This window comes from Oncorhynchus mykiss, chromosome 16 (assembly GCF_057628025.1).
Source record: "Oncorhynchus mykiss isolate SJ-2025 chromosome 16, ASM5762802v1, whole genome shotgun sequence".
NCBI lineage: Eukaryota > Metazoa > Chordata > Actinopteri > Salmoniformes > Salmonidae > Oncorhynchus > Oncorhynchus mykiss.
In genome coordinates, this window is record NC_143037.1 from 56,604,161 (window position 1) to 56,622,019 (window position 17,859).

At 44.6% G+C, this 17,859-nt stretch overlaps 1 protein-coding gene and 1 long non-coding RNA gene across 3 annotated transcripts in view; one reads left to right on the plus strand and one right to left on the minus strand.

Annotated features, from left to right (window-relative positions):
* The window catches only part of LOC110491103 (nucleolar protein 4-like), a 143,073-nt gene that overhangs the window by 116,129 nt on the left and 9,085 nt on the right, over window positions 1-17,859 (minus strand). The window lies entirely within an intron of this gene.
* LOC149976931 (uncharacterized) lies at window positions 2,092-2,470 on the plus strand. The gene is made up of 2 exons (XR_016487387.1): window positions 2,092-2,199; window positions 2,302-2,470. It is a non-coding gene; the product is annotated as an uncharacterized LOC149976931 (long non-coding RNA).

The following is a 17,859-nucleotide window of genomic DNA, read 5'->3' on the forward strand; positions in this document are numbered from 1 at the left end:
GTTAAGGGCTTGTAAGTAAGCATTTCACGGTAAAGTCTACACTTACATTCGGTGCATGTGACAAATAAAGTTTGATTTGATTTTGATTTGAAGTCAAGGTAAGCTTTTGGTTTTATTAATGTATTGCCGGGGCCTGCCGGTGTATCTGCTAAACTGCTTGCTGCTGACTGTAGACTGTACTGCGTGATTCTGGGATTGATTTGCACTTTTCGCACCAAAACATGGCTTTAGAAGCTTCTGATAGACTAATTGACATCATTTGGAGGTGTACCTGTGGATGTATTTCAAGGCCTACCTTCAAACTCAGTGCCTCTTTGCTTGACATCATGGGAAAATCAGAAGACATCAGCCACGACCTCAGAAAAAACATTGTTGACCTCTACAAGTCTGGTTCATCCTTGGGAGCAATTTCCAAATGCCTGAAGGTACCACGTTCAACTGTACAAACAGTAGTACGCAAGTATAAACACCATAGGACTATGCAGCTGTCACACCACTCAGGAAGGAGACACGTTCTGTCTCCTAGAGATGAACGTGCTTTGGTGTGAAAAGTGCAAATCAATCCCAGAACAGCAGCAAATTACCCTGTGAAGATGCTGGAGGAAACGGGTACAAAACTATTTACAGTGGGGCAAAAAAGTATTTAGTCAGCCACCAATTGTGATAGTTCTCCCACTTAAAATGATGAGGCCTGTAATTTTCATCATAGGTACACTTCAACTATGACAGAAAAATTAGAAAAACATTTTTAGTGAATTTTTAATGAATTTATTTGCAAATGATGGTGAAAAATAAGTATTTAGTCACCTACAAACAAGCAAGATTTCTGGCTCTCACAGACCTGTAACTTCTTCTTTAAGAGGCTCCTCTGTCCTCCACTCGTTACCTGTATTAATGGCACCTGTTTGAACTTGTTATCAGTATAAAAGACACCTGTCCACAACCTCAAACAGTCACACTCCAAACTCCACTATGGCCAAGACCAAAGAGCTGTCAAAGAACACCAGAAACAAAATTGTAGACCTGCACCAGGCTGGGAAGACTGAATCTGCAATAGGTAAGCAGCTTGGTTTGAAGAAATCAACTGTGGGAGCAATTATTAGGAAATGGAAGACATGCAAGACCACTGATAATCTCCCTCGATCTGGGGATCCACGCATGATCTCACCCCGTGGGGTCAAAATGATCACAAGAATGGTGAGCAAAAATCCCAGAACCACACGGGGGGGACCTAGTGAATGACCTGCAGAGAGCTGGGACCAAAGTAACAAAGCCTACCATCAGTAACACACTACGCCGCCTGGGACTCAAATCCTGCAGTGCCAGACGTGTCCCCCTGCTTAAGCCAGTACATGTCCAGGCCCGTTTGAAGTTTGCTAGAGAGCATTTGGATGATCCAGAAGAAGATTGGGAGAATGTCATATGGTCAGATGAAACCAAAATAGAACGTTTTGGTAAAAACTCAACTCGTCGTGTTTGGAGAACAAGGAATGCTGAGTTGCATCCAAAGAACACCATACCTACTGTGAAGCATGGGGGTGGAAACATCATGCTTTGGGGCTGTTTTTCTGCAAAGGGACCAGGACGACTGATCCGTGTAAAGGAAAGAATGAATGGGGCCATGTATCGTGAGATTTTGTGTGAAAACCTCCTTCCATCAGCAAGGGCATTGAAGATGAAACGTGGCTGGGTCTTTCAGCATGACAATGATCCCAAACACACCGCCCGGGCAACGAAGGAGTGGCTTCGTAAGAAGCATTTCAAGGTCCTGGAGTGGCCTAGCCAGTCTCCAGATCTCAACCCCATAGAAAATCTTTGGAGGGAGTTGAAAGTCTGTGTTGCCCAGCAACAGTCCCAAAACATCACTGCTCTAGAAGAGATATGCAAGGAAGAATGGGCCAAAATACCAGCAACAGTGTGTGAAAATCTTGTGAAGACTTACAGAAAACGTTTGACCTCTGTCTGTCACGAATCCCGCTTCCTGAGTCTGTGTTTGCCTGTGCTTCTGTCCTGGAGTGTGTTTCCGGTGTCCCGGAACGCACCCTGTCTGGTTGCCGGGCGAATTAGCTTGTTGGGAGATCGATGTTCACCCGCACCTGTATCCCATCAGTAATCTGCACACCTGTCCTGATCATCACCTCTCCCCTTCAAAAGCTCTGACCTGACATCCATTCCCTGCCGGATCGTTAGCCATGAACAGTATGTTGTGCCAGAGTATCAGCCTCAAGTTGGATAGAATTTGTTTTGTTGTTTGTTACGTATTACTTGCCTTGAACTTACCTCTGTTTGTTCTGTCTTCAGTTACTCACCCGGATCATTTACCCCATTCCCGCCTGGTCGTCAGAGGATTCCGCTTCCCCATTGGATCCACCTATTTACTCCCATCAACTCACCACCGCTACCCGCTACACCACCTGGATATATCTACCCATTCACATTCACTTGTAAATAAATACTCACCTTCTTCCTACTCTCCTTGTCCTGGTCTGCTTCTGGGTTCGATTTTGAAGAATCGTGACACTGTCATTGCCAACAAAGGGTATATAACAAAGTATTGAGAAATACTTATTTTCCACTATAATTTTCAAATGAATTCATTCAAAATCCTACAATGTGATTTTCTGGATTTTTTTTTTCTAATTTTGTCTGTCATAGTTGAAGTGTACCTAAAATTACAGGCTTCTCTCATCTTTTAAAGTGGGAGAACTTGCACAATTGGTGCCTGACTAAAAACTTTTTTGCCCCGCTGTATATCCACAGTAAAACGAGTCCTATATCGACATAACCTGAAAGGCTGCTCAGCAAGAAAGAAGCCACTGCTCCAAAACCGCCATAAAAAAAGCCAGACTAAGGTTTGTAACTGCACATGGTGACAAAGATCGTACTTTTTGGAGAAATGTCCTCCTGTCTGATGAAACAAAAACAGATCTGTTTGGCCATAATGACCATCTTTATGTTTGGAGGAAAAAGGGGGAGGCTTGCAAGCCGAAGAACACCGTCCCAACCGTGAAGCACAGGGGTGGCAGCATCATGTTGTGGAGGTGCTTTGCTGCAGAAGGCACTGGTGCAACTTCACAAAATAGAGGCATCATGAGGACGGAAAATTATGAGATGTTGCTTCAATATACCCACAAGACATCAGTCAGGAAGTTAAAGCTTGGTCGCAAATGGGTCTTCCAAATGGTGGCCATCACAAAGCCCTGACTTCATCCTATAGAAAATGTGTGGGCAGAACTGAAAAAGTGTGTGAGCAAGGAGGCATAGAAACCTGACTCAGTTACACCAGCTCTGTCAGGAGGAATGGGCCATAATTCACCCAACCTATTGTGGGAAGCTTGTGGAAGGCTACACGAAACATTTGACCCAAGTTAAACAATTTAAAGGCAATGCTACCAAATACTAATTGAGTGTATGTAAACCTCTGACCCCCTGGGAATGTGATGAAAGAAATAAAAGCTGAAATAAATCACTCTACTATTATTCTGACATTTCACATTCTTAAAATAAAGTACTGATCCTAACTGACCTAAGACAGGGAATTTTTATGAGGTTTAAAGGAATTGTGAAAAACTGAGTTTAAATGTATTGAGGTGTATGTAATCTTCTGACTTCAACTGTTTATGCATGTCACAACTATTTTGGGCGGCGTTCGGCGGTTGATGTCACCGGTCTTCTAGCCATCGCAGCTCCATTTTTCATTGTTCCATTTGTTTTGTCTTGTTCCCCACACACCTGATTTACATTCCCTAATCACACTGCATATATATATTCCTCTCTTCCCCCCCATGTGTCTGTGTGGAATTGTTTTTGTTTTGTGCTTATTGTATCACGCCAGTCTGTTTTTTTCACCCTGGGCATTGCCTGTACCCTATAGGGGAAATTTTGGTGAAACTTATGGTTGTATTCTTGACGGTATTTCGCGCTTGTCACTTTTGCAGGTTGGCTTGAGTTGTAGCTGTTTGCGCCTGTCTGTTATTGCTCTTGGCAAATAAAGTCGCCTGATCAACCTATCTCTGCTCTCCTGCACTTGACTCGAATGACCAGCAGCGAAAACCCTGACAATGCAGGCAAGAGTGTGCAAGGCTGTATTGAATGTGTCACTTTATGTCACCTTGGGTGTGTTCGTATATTCAGTATGGAGTGCCAGAGTATGCTCATTGAGTGCTCTGGGTGTGCGTAAATTGAGAGAGTTGTCAGATTGTCCATTCGTAAATTCACAGAGTGTTGCTTTCGGAGAGTTCAGGTGGGTTGATCCGAGAGTTCTAACCTCACAACGACAGTCAAGCATCCAAGCTAATTGGCTAAAGTTGGTTAGCTACTTCCAGACACAAATGAGAGAACAACTCACTCTGACCATTTTACTCACCCTAGCAGAGCTGGTTAGGATGTTTTCATGTTATCTACAGCGTAGTGACTGTAACTGTGCTGCTGGCAACAATTTAATTGCGTTTTTTTGCCAACATTTACTAACACCTCTCGTGTTGTGCATTCAAGAATTAATCAGTTATTCTGCGCTCTGGCACACAGACAAGAGTGCTCTAAATTCAGAGTAGATAGTCAGAGTGAATTTACACACACCCCTTGATTACTCAAGTTTTTCTCTCGGCCTGCGTTGTAAACTTTCTTTCATAGGCTAGGTTGTAGCAACCTCGTGATTTGTATAGGGAAAATTCTAGTACCATGTAGTAACCTAAACCTATTGATGTTACATTGAGCTGGGTGAATGGAATATGAATGACAGTCATCCAATATGCTGTAATAGAAATAAGGCCATGCTCATAAAAAATAGAATCATCCTCCCTCATCTTAAACGTCACCGACCGCCACTGATGAACATCCATTTTTACTGATTCTACACACACCCACTCACATACAAACTGCTGCTACTTTGTTTATCTTATATCCTATATACATATCTACCTCCATCACTCCAGTATCCCTTCACATTGTAAATATGGTATTGGAACGGATCCTGTATATAGTATGCTTACTTATTTACTTACCATTATTCATGTTTCTCATGTTTTGTCCCCCTATTAATACACTGTTGGGTTTTGAGTTTGACAAAAACACTTTTTTTTTTAATGCTACTGTCCCTTCCACTGGCATACTGTTATGTTCAGCTCATAACTGTTTCTTTCTTTTTCTGTCGTCTGGTGGTCAAAGCAAGAGTGTGAAAACAGTCTGAACAACCCCTCCCTCCCTCTCTCGCTCTGTCACTCTCTCCTCTTTCTCCAGTTAATGTCACCTCTCCCGGCTCTTACTGACACCTAACATGACGCCTACCACCTACCCTTTTCCATTTACTATAACAAGCATCTTCATCCACTGAGCACCGCTGACACTGGGCATCTATGGACGTTGAAAAGCAGCTGGAATTTGGTCAGTCAGCCCTGGCTGGACCAAATAAGAACCAATCATGGACGTCTATGTTTCACAAGTTTGCACAGCACAGTAGAGCACAGTACAGTAAAAAAAAGTATCGTACAGTATAGTACAGTAGAGCACACTAGAGTAGAGTACAATATAATGTTATGTATTGTACTGAACATATCTACTTTACTGTACTCTACTCTACTGTGCTATCCAAACTTGTGAAACATAGACGTCTATGATTGGTTCAGATTTGGCCTGGTCCGGACCAACCAAATCTGGTCTGGTTTGGTGGTGGAGCTCATTAGAATAATAGCAAGTGTGTAGAATAATACCCAAATATGCAAAAGAAGGATATTGCATATTTCTACCTTTGTGTACCTATTCAGGATACATCACCATGAAGAGAGTGATATTCATATCCATAATTATTTCTGTATTGTACAGATCAGGGACCCATGATGTAATATTATTACCATAATTCTGTTACCGGATGCAAATTCACTTCACGTACTGTAGTTCAATAACCAAAATCATTGTTTTCAAACTGAAGGTGTCATGCCTTAGCAGACACTCCATTCTTTCTGCAGACATCTTTCAATCTTAATTGGGAGCAGATATTTAACAGTTTTTGGAAAATGTGGTCGCATAAAAAACTGAGGGAGATTTTACTGTAATTCTGTTACCAAACTTTGCATCTGCACAGTTCTTCCAGTAAATGTGTTTTTGTCACGGACCGACCCGTGTATTATTTAGAGGTTTACACCTCGCTCTTTTGTTTGGGCGTATTCCTGCGCCTGCCTCCAATCATTAGACAACGTGACAGAATAACCGACCCACTAAACGGAGACAGCAGAAAAGACTGAGCTGTCGAACATCATAGAGACAGTCCAGCATCAAAAGGACTGTCTCTCCAGACTCGGCAGCACCATGGACAGTGTGCTGGCAACGATCCTGCATTTGGAGGGGAATGTGCAGTCCCTTCAGTCTCCAGGTTCCGGCACCAGCCCCCACACCACTACCTGCCTCAGTCCCATCTGAGCCGGTCCGCGGAATTCCCCTGTCTCCAGGTTCCGGCACCAGCCCCCACACCACTACCTGCCTCAGTCCCATCTGAGCCGGTCCGCGGAATTCCCCTGTCCCTCCCGGAGAGCTTTGACGGTGCACCACCGAGATGCAAGAGGATTCCATCTGGAATGAGACCTGTACCTCGCTCGCTACGCCGAGGCTGTCTCCGTGAGAGACAGTGTTGCCACCGTCATCTCGGCACTGACCAGACGGGCCCTGTACTGGGGTGTGGGTGAACCCGAGGTTAAGTCCTACTAGCGCTTCACCCTACTCTTCCGCTCTGTGTTTGATCATCCTGTGGAGGGCCGAGAGGGGGGTGAGCGCCTACTCCGACTATACCAGGGAAGTAGGACCGCCTCGGAGTTCGCTCTGGATTTCCGGACCATCGTGGCCCTCCACCGGATGGAACGAGTCGGCTCTGGTCACCGTGTTCCGCAGCAGACAACAATGTACAGGAGGTACAGGTGGAGTTAGCCTGCCATGATGACAACCTGTCACTTGACCAGCTCACCAGCATGGCGATTCGTTTGGACAACCTCCTGCGGTCCCAACAAAGACCTGCGCGGAATCCGGAGCCCAAGGAGGAATCTGGGCCTCTGTTCCTATTGTGGAGAAAGAGGTCATTTCTCCCCGACCTGCCCTCTATCCACTAATAGGGGAGGAGATGACAAGCCAGGGAATTCTCCTGCTCCAACCCAGGTAGGATGCAAGATCTCCCTTCCTTTTCTGTCAACTCAACCAGTGTGTTTTCCCATTAAATTCCCTGAATACACTAGCCCCTCGCTCCCGTTACCTCTGATTGATTCCGGAGCTGCCGGGAATCTTTTAGATAGCGCACTGGCCACTGCATTACGCATTCCTTTGGTTCCCCTACAGTCACCCATTCCGGGTTTGAGCCTTGGATAATCGTCCAATTGGGGCAGGGCTCATACATCACATGTCTGTTCCCGTTTCTCTGCTGACCCATGATACTCATTTAGAACAGATCACCTTTTTGATTATAGACACCCCCACACACCGCATTGTTTTAGGTCTCCCCTGGTTGAGTTGTCACAACCCTGTTATTTCCTAGTCCGAGGGGAGACTGCTGGGTTGGTCGCAGGAGTGTCAGGGGAGGTGTCGCACGGTGTCTGTCAACACCACTACGGTGGAAAGTCCGGACCACGCCCCTCAAGTGGAGTTACCAGAGGAATAGCAGGATCTGCACAGGGTCTTCTCTAAGACGCAGGTTACATGCCTGCCTCCTCATCGCCCCTGGGACTGTGCCATTGACCTGCTGTCTGACGCAGCCCCCCCCCCCCCCGAGAGAACACGTCTATCCTGGACTTGAGGAGCCCCTACAATCTTGTGCGCATTCGTGCAGGCGACAAATGGAAAATGTCCTTTTCCACAACCACAGGCGATTACGAGTATCTTGCGATGCCTTTTGGCCTGTCTAATGCTCCTTCAGTCTTCCAGGCATTTATTAACAAAGTGTTTTTGGACATGCTGGGACGAGGCATAGTGGTTTATATAGACGGCATTTTGGTCTATTCTGCTGACCGCGCCCAGCATGTCTCGTTAGTCAGGTCTGTGCTGGGAAGACAGTTGGAGCATGATCTATATGTCAAACAAGAGAAGTGTTTTCCCAGCGGTCCGTGTCCTTTTTGGGCTACCTCATATCCACGGAGGGAGTGGAGATGGAGGAGCAACGCATCAGCGCAGTAGGGTCAAGGCCCATCCCCAACTCTGTGAAAGCAGTCCAGCGATTCCTGGGGTGTGCAAAGTATTTCGGGAGGTTCATCCGGGGCTTCAGCACGGTGATCGCGCCTCTTACCTCCCTACTGAGAGGAGGTCCACAGTGGCTTTGTTGGAGGCGGAGAGGGCGTTCTTGACACTTGACACACCACTGCTCCCGCGCTGGCACATCCTGACCCCTCACTTCCCTTCATCGTTGAGGTGGAACCCTATGAAGTAGGAGTCGGGGCAGGGAACTACAACATAGGGGACTGGGAACTCTTGGCGGCCAAGAAGGCTCTGAAGGCGTGGAGGCACTGGATAGAGGCGTCCATGTCCTGTGAAATACTCTGTATAAATTGTTCATAGTAGTACTTGTGCATAGAGCTGTATGTTTGCTAAACTTTGAAATCAATGGTTTTTGTTTGGCATACATTTTAATGTGAACAAAGTATAATTCCATTACTGTGGAATAGCCTATTTGTAGCAAAGATGCAGTGTTGATACTGTTATTATAATCACTGTTGTCATTATAGTATGCTGTGGGAAGAGAGCGTTGCTTGTTGTGCTGTAATTACCCTGTAAAGCAAACAGGCAGACAGGCAGACAGGCAGACAGGCAGACAGGCCCCATTCCCAGTGAGGAGCCGTAGCTGGGGTAATTATCCAGCGGCGTTGGCAGCAGGAGCAGAGGGGCACAGTGAGAGGAGGGGCATGGGAGGATGGCGTTGGAGATTCAGTCCTTTGTCCAACAGCAGCATCCTCTCCTGAGAGTGATGGGAGAAAGAGGAGGCATCATGGGGATTCACAAAACCTTCCTCTAAATCTTTCTCTCCATCCTTACCATTACCATTCTATCCCTCCCACACCCGACTCAACCAATCATGGTCCAGAGTGAAGACCTTAACTAGTTAAATAGACTGCACTCCCAGTCAGCTGGAAAAGGCTATACGGACACTTCTGTCCTCAGAATTGGTTGAAATTAGGTTTAAGGTTAGGGTAAGGGTTAAGGGTTGGTTAAAGGTCCAATGCAGACATTTTTATCTCAATATCAATTCATTTCTGGGTAACAATAAGTAACCTTACTGTGATTGTTTTCAATTAAAATTGTAAAAAAATTAACAAATATAACTTCTCAGCAAAGAGCAATTTCTCAAGCAAGAATTTATCTTGGGCTGTCTGGGAGTTGTCTGAGTGGGGAGGGAAAGCTGAAAAGTAGCTGTTATTAGCAGAGAGGTTTGAACCGCTTTCTTATTGGTCTAGTAACTAATTTACCGCCTGGTGTTGTCACCAGGCAGGCTCAAATGCCATTCCACCAAAACAAGCAAACATTTCAGGCGGTCTTTTCAAACAACTCACACTAAAAGGGCATTATCATAATTTTCACAATATTATTCCAACCTTAGTGTAGAAATATATATAAAACACAGATAAATCACATTTTTGACTGCACTGGGCCTTTAACGTTAATGTCCGTTTTAGATTTAGGTTAGTCCTTTTGCAGATCAGCAGTGTCCTTATAGTCTCGCCCAGCCAGGTTAGTTAGGGACGGACGAAGGAGGAGGTTAAAAATGGAGGCCCCAGAGCCAATTAAAAATGGTATTAATTTTTCCTCCATTGAGACCCAAAGAAGCCGTTCACCATGGCAACTGTGAGAATGCCAGGGGGGAGGTGAGCAGAGCTGTGTTGCACAAGCAGCAACTTTGTGTCTAAGATGTAGAGAGCTAGAAGGCAGTAGATAGCTGGGGGACAGACTGCCCCCACAGCTAACCCACCACACACACAGCAGATCGCAACACACACTAACCCATAAACTCAGAATAACACACTGCCACACACACACACCTAAACAAGCAGCATAACACACAGCCACCTTGCAACCAAACCAAACCCAACACACACATTTACATAGAGGAGACAGGGCCACATCCATAGGAACACACACAGAAAGCCACACAGGGACAAACACACAAAATCCTCTTAGGCCCCCCTTAAACTCATACCACATCAACATCAGAATAGTATTTTGTGTGTGTATGTGTCTGTTGGTGGGTGTGTCTGTGCCTGCCTGCCAGCGTGAGCGTTTTTGTACAGTTTTGTGCAGCCACACCACATCCTTCAACCAGAGGGGTAGTGGCACACTCACTGCACCCAGAGGCCTCTTTGCTTGAGCTTGAAGTGGGTCAGTGCGTGTGTGTGTGTGTATATGAGAGAGAGAGAGAGAGAGAGAGTTTGTCACTGAGCAGAGCTAGCAACACAGCCAAACATTGCAGAGTTTCGGGCCCTACCTGCTCAACACTAGAAACACAGACACTGTCACGACTTCTTCTGAAGTCGGTTCCTCTCCTTGTTCGGGCGGTGTTCAGCGGTTGACGTCACCGGTCTTATACCCATCGCCAATCCATTTTTCATTTGTTTTGTTTTGTTTTGCCACACACCTGGTTTTCATTCCCTCTTTACGTGTTGTGTATTTAACCCTCTGTTCCGCCCATGTCTTTGTGCAGAATTGTTTGTTGTAAGTGCTTGTGCACATTGTTGTCTGGTGCGCGACAGGTTTTGTACCCATACGTTGTTATTCTGGATGCCGGTGGTTTGTCAGTATCTGATGTGACCACCATTTTCCTTATGCAACATGTCACATCTCCTTCGCATAGAGGAGGTGATCAGGCTGTTGATTGTGGCCCGTGGAATGTTGTCCCACTCCTCTTCAACAGCTGTGCAAAGTTGCTGGATATTGACGGGAACTAGAACACGCTGTCGTACGCGTCGATCCAGGTCACCTCAAACATGCTCAATGGGTGACGTGTCTGGTGAGTATGCAGGCTGTGGAAGAATTGGGGCATTTTCATCTTCCATAAATTGTGAACAGATCCATGCAACATGGGGCCGTGCATTATCATGCTGAAACATGAGGTGATGGAGGCGGATGAATGGTGTGACAACGGGCCTCAGGATCTCTTCACGTTATCTCTGTGCATTCAAATGGCCATCAATAAAATGCAATTGTGTTTGTTGTCCGTAGCTTATGCCTGCCCATACCATACCACCCCAATGCCACAATGAGGCACTCTGTTCACAAAGTTGACATCAGCAAACTGCTCGCCTGGTGGACATTCCTGCATGCCAATTGCATGCTCGCTCAAAACTTGAGACGTCCATGGCATTGTGTTATGTAACAAAACTGCACATTTTAGAGTGGCCTTTTATGGTCCCCAGGTGCACCTCTGCAATGATCACGCTGTTTAATCAGCTTATTGATATGCCACACCTGTCCGGTGGATGGATTGTCTTGGCAAAGGAGAAATGCTCACTAACATGGACGTAAACAAATTTGTGCCCAAAATGTTAGAGAACTACAGTCCAACCTGCTTCTTCCAGTGCCAAGTCCGCTGCCACCAGTACCTGTCCTGCTTCACCCTCAGCCCAGTCCGCTGCCACCAGTACCTGTCCTGCTTCACCCTCAGCCCAGTCCGCTGCCACCAGTACCTGTCCTGCATCACCCTCAGCCCAGTCCGCTGCCACCAGTACCTGTCCTGCATCACCCTCAGCCCAGTCCGCTGCCACCAGTACCTGTCCTGCTTCACCCTCAGCCCAGTCCGCTGCCACCAGTACCTGTCCTGCTTCACCCTCAGCCCAGTCCGCTGCCACCAGTACCTGTCCTGCTTCACCCTCAGCCCAGTCCGCTGCCCCCAGTACCTGTCCTGCTTCACCCTCAGCCCAGTCTGCTGCCAGCCACCTCCACCAATGCAAAAAACTTGATTGGTTTGATAAGTGGCAATGTGTCACTAGTTTCTATATATACACTCTGCTGTACTCTAGCCCTTTTTATCTTCTTTCTAAAATGAGGGTCTCGCCTCAAATCAGATCGAGCATTACCACACGGTTGCTGGTGTCTCACAAACCACTCCCTTCCTTATTATCCCTACTGTGTTAGAAGTTCAAAAGGGCGATCGAACTTGTGCAATAGCCTACACTTTCTATGTTAATTTGGATGGGGGGATTTAAAGCCTATCAGTCTATTTGGGAGTAGAGCCTATAGCCTTTAGCCTACAATAGAACATCATGCATTCAAATGTTTGAACTTGTAACGTGGCTGCAGGAACTTCTAAACACGGCTGCATTAGATCTGTCGGATATAAAGATGGCCAATGGCAGTGTAGGCGGTAAGGTAATACAAGGAGCTGCTTGTGAATTCCACATCTGACACCACCAAAACCACCGCTATGCGGGTGTCAACCAACTCCAATCTAATTGAATCGAGCACAAGAACTGTTAGTTATTTTCTAGTGTATCCTCTGTTTGCATGGATGTGGTCATATGTTTGGCTCCTGTTGTGTCATTCACTCAGAATCCGTCAGTCAGCCCCTAGGGGCTGTGTGTGTGTGTGTGTGTGTGTGTGTGTGTGTGTAAGGTTTCACATGTGTCATTAATAGACATGTTTCTATATATCAACCAATTGTTTGAATGAGTTTTGGTTTTAGGTCAATCTTTCTTTACTTTTAATAAGTAAAACTTGTCATACATGTGATGTATTTATAATTCTATCAGGAAATATGCAGTCCACAAGAAACCACAACAGATAACTGATCATTTAAGATACTCATTACATAAACAAGGTAAGTATAGTACAGTAATAAACCTCATTAGAACAACACTTCTATATGTTATGATTGCTACCATAATGCTACCATAATCCTTCCATTAACTCAGGTGATCTGAAGTTCACCAATGTGGAAAATAATAACACTTTTGGAGACTATAACAGTTGTTGAGAAATGTTATTCGAGGCTGGATAGTGTAATCTAGCCCTGATTATCTATGAGGAGAGTCATTGTTATTTTCAATGTTTTTCAGCATATCATAATAAATAATGACTAATAAAACACTCATATTATGAAGAAGAACCCTACCTTTTTCTCTTTTCCTTATATTTCATCTCCCCCTTCTTCCCTTCCTGCTTGCAACGCCAGGATATTGGTTTTGACTCCCAGGACCACCAATGTATTCACCCCTGACTGTATGTCCCTTTGGATAAAAGCATCTGCTAAATGGCATATATTATATTATTATCATATACTGTATATTATGTTTCAGTATGCTGCCATTTCAGTATATCGTTTCATAATGGTGTTTCAGCATGCTGTCATTTCAGTATGCTGCGGTTTCAGTATCCAGTATGCTGCTGTTTCAGTATTCCAGTATGCTGCTGTTTCAGTATTTCAGTATGCTGCCATTCCAGTATATCGTTTCATAATGGTGTTTCAGCATGCTGTCATTTCAGTATTCCAGTATGCTGCGGTTTCAGTATTCCAGTATGCTGCTGTTTCAGTATTCCAGTATGCTGCTGTTTCAGTATGCTGCTGTTTCAGTATTTCAGTATGCTGCTGTTTCAGTATGCTGCTGTTTCAGTATTCCAGTATGCTGCTGTTTCAGTATTTCAGCATGCTGTCATTTCAGTATTCCAGTATCAAATCAAATCAAATCAAATTTATTTATATAGCCCTTCGTACATCAGCTGATATCTCAAAGTGCTGTACATAAACCCAGCCTAAAACCCCAAACAGCAAGCAATGCAGGTGTAGAAGCACAGTATGCTGCGGTTTCAGTATTCCAGTATGCTGCTGTTTCAGTATGCTGCTGTTTCAGTATTCCAGTATGCTGCTGTTTCAGTATTTCAGTATGCTGCTGTTTCAGTATTCCAGTATGCTGCTGTTTCAGTATGCTGCTGTTTCAGTATTCCAGTATGCTGCTGTTTCAGTATTCCAGTATGCTGCTGTTTCAGTATTCCAGTATGCTGCTGTTTCAGTATGCTGCTGTTTCAGTATTTCAGTATGCTGCTGTTTCAGTATACTGTTGACAGTTCACAGACGTGACAGTGGACCTACACACTACTTCCACTTGTAGAGGGAGTACACAGGTTTACTGGTATCACTGGCAAAGCAACCATTTTGCACAGCTTCTCCAATTAGATCTTTCAGCAGAACTGTGTGTTGGAGTGTATTTACAAAACCAATCTTTAAGTACAAAAGTACTTGAAGTTGTCACAGGGTAGAAAAACGTTCACGAACATGTTCTCTGTCATTTATTTCATTGGAGAGGTTAGAGCGGGTGAGAATGAGATGGAGAAGAAACTGTAGTGTAGAGAAGTGAACTTTCCTTAAGAACTAGATTTCTGACATTTCACAGTGTACTGAATGGTCACTGAGCATTCATTTCATTCAAGGTCTATAGGCTAAATACTGTAACAAGACGTGTGTAAATGACACCAAATGACATCCATTATACTATGGGAACATACTCCCAAGCTAAATGACATATTATTCAGTAGATTCTGAGACAAGATGATCGTGTAATGGCAAAGTAACTTTCTTCCTCTCTGCGTGAAGCCAGAACTGAAGTTTGACTCAGGAGTGTGGGCACTGAGCACGCTCAGTAGGGAGGGTACTCACTGACACTAATCCAATTAAAATACTGGTTCAAACCAATCAATAATCCTGTCGTGCACGCGCACGCTCTCACACACAGTGTGCAAAGACATAAACCTTAACTCACTATCATGATTCCTTTCCTGGCCCTTGAGGTCAGAACCATGGTGCTGATGCTGATTTTCATTGTGAGCCTCTAATCAGGGGTTGATTCACACTTGGGACACCACAGGAGTAGAATCTGGGCAATCTGTGACAATCAATCAATCAGTCAATCAACTACCAGGAATAAAAGACAACCAGCAGGCTCAGAGTCAGATTTGAGTATCCTTCCCTGCTCTATGTGACAGATAGCTAACACCTGACAACATCTTTACTCCTGAACACTGGCAAGTACTGTGCTTACCTGGCACTAACCCCATAGTTCTCTGGTCAAAATTAGTGCCCTATATAGGGAATAGGGTGCCTGTTTGGACGCACCGAGTGCGGATTTATACCTTCCAGACCCAGGTACAAATCACACAACAGCGCTCCAGGTCTTCTTCCAGACAGTCATTTCACAGAGAGTGTAATCTATCCCTGATTATCTAAGAGGAGAGTCAAACCTGCATGCCTGCTCCTGATAGCCACAGTGTGAGGATACCATCTCTCATTAAAATCAATCTGTTCCACCACCGTGCGGGTTTCAGCACACAGAGAAGCTCCATATAGATACACTTTCTTTTCCTTAAAAAGCAGATTGTCAGCTTGAAGCTTCACACAGGCTTCATAGCACATAGTTGGGGCTGCCGTTCTTGTCTCCTGCCTGCTATGCTGTTTGATGAATATGCTGCTTAAAGGGATAGTTCACCCTAATTATGCACAAAATACTATATGACAGCAAATCACATCTTATTTGTCACATGCGCCGAATACAACAGGTACAATGCAATACAACCTTACTGTGAAATGCTTACTTATAAGCCCTTAACCAAAAATGCAGTTAAGGGGAAAAAAATGGTAAGATGGTAATTGATGGTAAAAAAAAATGGTAATTTACTCAAATAAACTGAAGTAAAAAAATTACAAAATTTAAATAACAAAAATAATTAATTAAGGAGCAACAAAATAACAGTAGCGAGGCTATATACAGGAGGTACCGGTACAGTCACTGTGCGGGGGGCACCGGTTAGTCGAGGTAATATGTACAGTTGAAACTCATTTTTCAACCATTCCACAAATTTCTTGTTAACGAGCTACAGTTTTGGCAAGTCGGTTAGGACATCTACTTTGTGCATGACACAATTAATTTTTCCAACAATGTTTTACAGACAGATTATTTCACTTATAACTCACTGTATCACAATTCCATTGGGTCAGAAGTTCACATACACTAAGTTGACTGTGCTTTTAAACAGCTTGGAAAATTCCAGAATATTATGTCATGGCTTTACCTTGATTAGATAAGTATTCAATACATGTTAGAAACACCTTTGACAGCGATTACAGCTGGGGCTTCTTGAGTTTATTTATTTTTATTTTATTTTATTTCACCTTTATTTAACCAGGTAGGTAGGCCAGTTAAGAACTAGTTCTCATTTACAACTGCAACCTGGCCAAGATCAAGCAAAGCAGTGCGACACAAACAACACAGTTACACATGGGATAAACAAACGTACAGTCAATAACACAATAGAAAAATCTATATAAGTACATTTAAGGCTGTGTTTACACAGGCAGCCCAATTCTGATATTTTTTTCCACTAATTCGTCTTTTGACCAATCAGATCAGCTTTGAAAAAGATATGTGAAAAGATGTGATGTGATTGGTCAAAATACCAATTAGTGGAAAAAAATATAGAAATAGGGCTGTCTGTGTAAAATGCAGCCTAAGAGTCATGCACACCTGGATTGAAGCACTTTTGGCAGCGATTACAGACCCAAGTTTCCTGGGTATGATGCTACAAGCTTTGCACACCGGCATTTAGGGAGTTTCTCCCATTCTTCTCTGCAGATCCTCTTAACCTCTGTCAGGTTGGATGGTCAGCATCGCTGCAAGTCCGGGCTCTGGCTGGGCCACTCAAGGACATTCAGAGACTTTCAAGTTATCTTTACTGTCCCAATTGGGAAATTTGTTGTGCAGTCAGGGTTCAACAATACATTTTAAAAAACATTTAATTTCATGAGCAGATTCAGAAAGTTTATGACCTGTGGGATGCAGGAGTTCTTGTTTCTGTTGCTATTGCGTTTGGGAAGTCTGAAAGGACAACCTGAGGGGAGAAGCACAACATGGTAGAGGAGGACAGTCTAGTCTTACCTCTCCTCACCACATGCTTTCTGAATGTCACAGAGTTGTGCCTGTTGCACCCCGATGACCTTGCCAAGCCAGGCCACCATCAAGAACATCAATATGGATTCAATAAAACTCAATATAACAGTGTCATCATTGTCTTACTGACATTAAAAGAGTTCATCTTTCTCAACAACAAAAAAGGTCTGCTGTCCATTTTTACAGACGGCATCTGTGTTCTCCTCAAACGGCAACTTCTTTTCCAACACCGTTCCCAGGTACTTGTAGGTACTGACAAGCTCAATGTCATTTTCCATGACCATGTTGGGTGTGGGGTTCAGTGGCTGCCTTCTGAAGTCAATGGCCATATCTTTAGTTTTGGAGACATTCAGTTGGAGGAAGGCCCATGCTCAGACTTTCCATCCTGTAGGAGACTGACGATGACCGAGTCACCAGCAAACTTGATGATGTGCCTTTTTTCCTATTCGCTACAACAGCCATTAGTGTAGAGTATGTACAGGAGAGGAGAGAGCACACAACCTTGTGGAGATCCAGTGGAGGAGCAGAGCTGCTTCGACATGACGCCACTTGTTGGGACCGGTCGGTAAGGAAGTCCACTATCCAGCCCACAATGCTCACGTCCAGCTTGAAGTGGGAGAGGAGCTTCTCTGCTAGTATGTGAGGCTGGATAGTATTTAAGGCAGACGAGAAGTCGATGAACAGAAGCCTTGCATGGATTTTTGGGCCCTCCAGGTGCTTGCAGAGGAAGTTGAGTAGGGTTAGAGTAGCGTCCTCCACCCCCCCGCTTGGCCGTGTAAGCAAACTGCAGGGGTTCCCGGGAATTCTCAACCTGACGCAGTATATCCTTCTTGATTAGCTTCTCAAATGATGTCACGAATCCCGCTTCCTGAGTCTGTGTTTGCCTGTGTTTCTGTCCTGGAATGTGTTTCCGGTGTCCTGGAACGCACCCTGTCTGGTTGCCGGGCGAATTAGCTTGTTGGGAGATCGA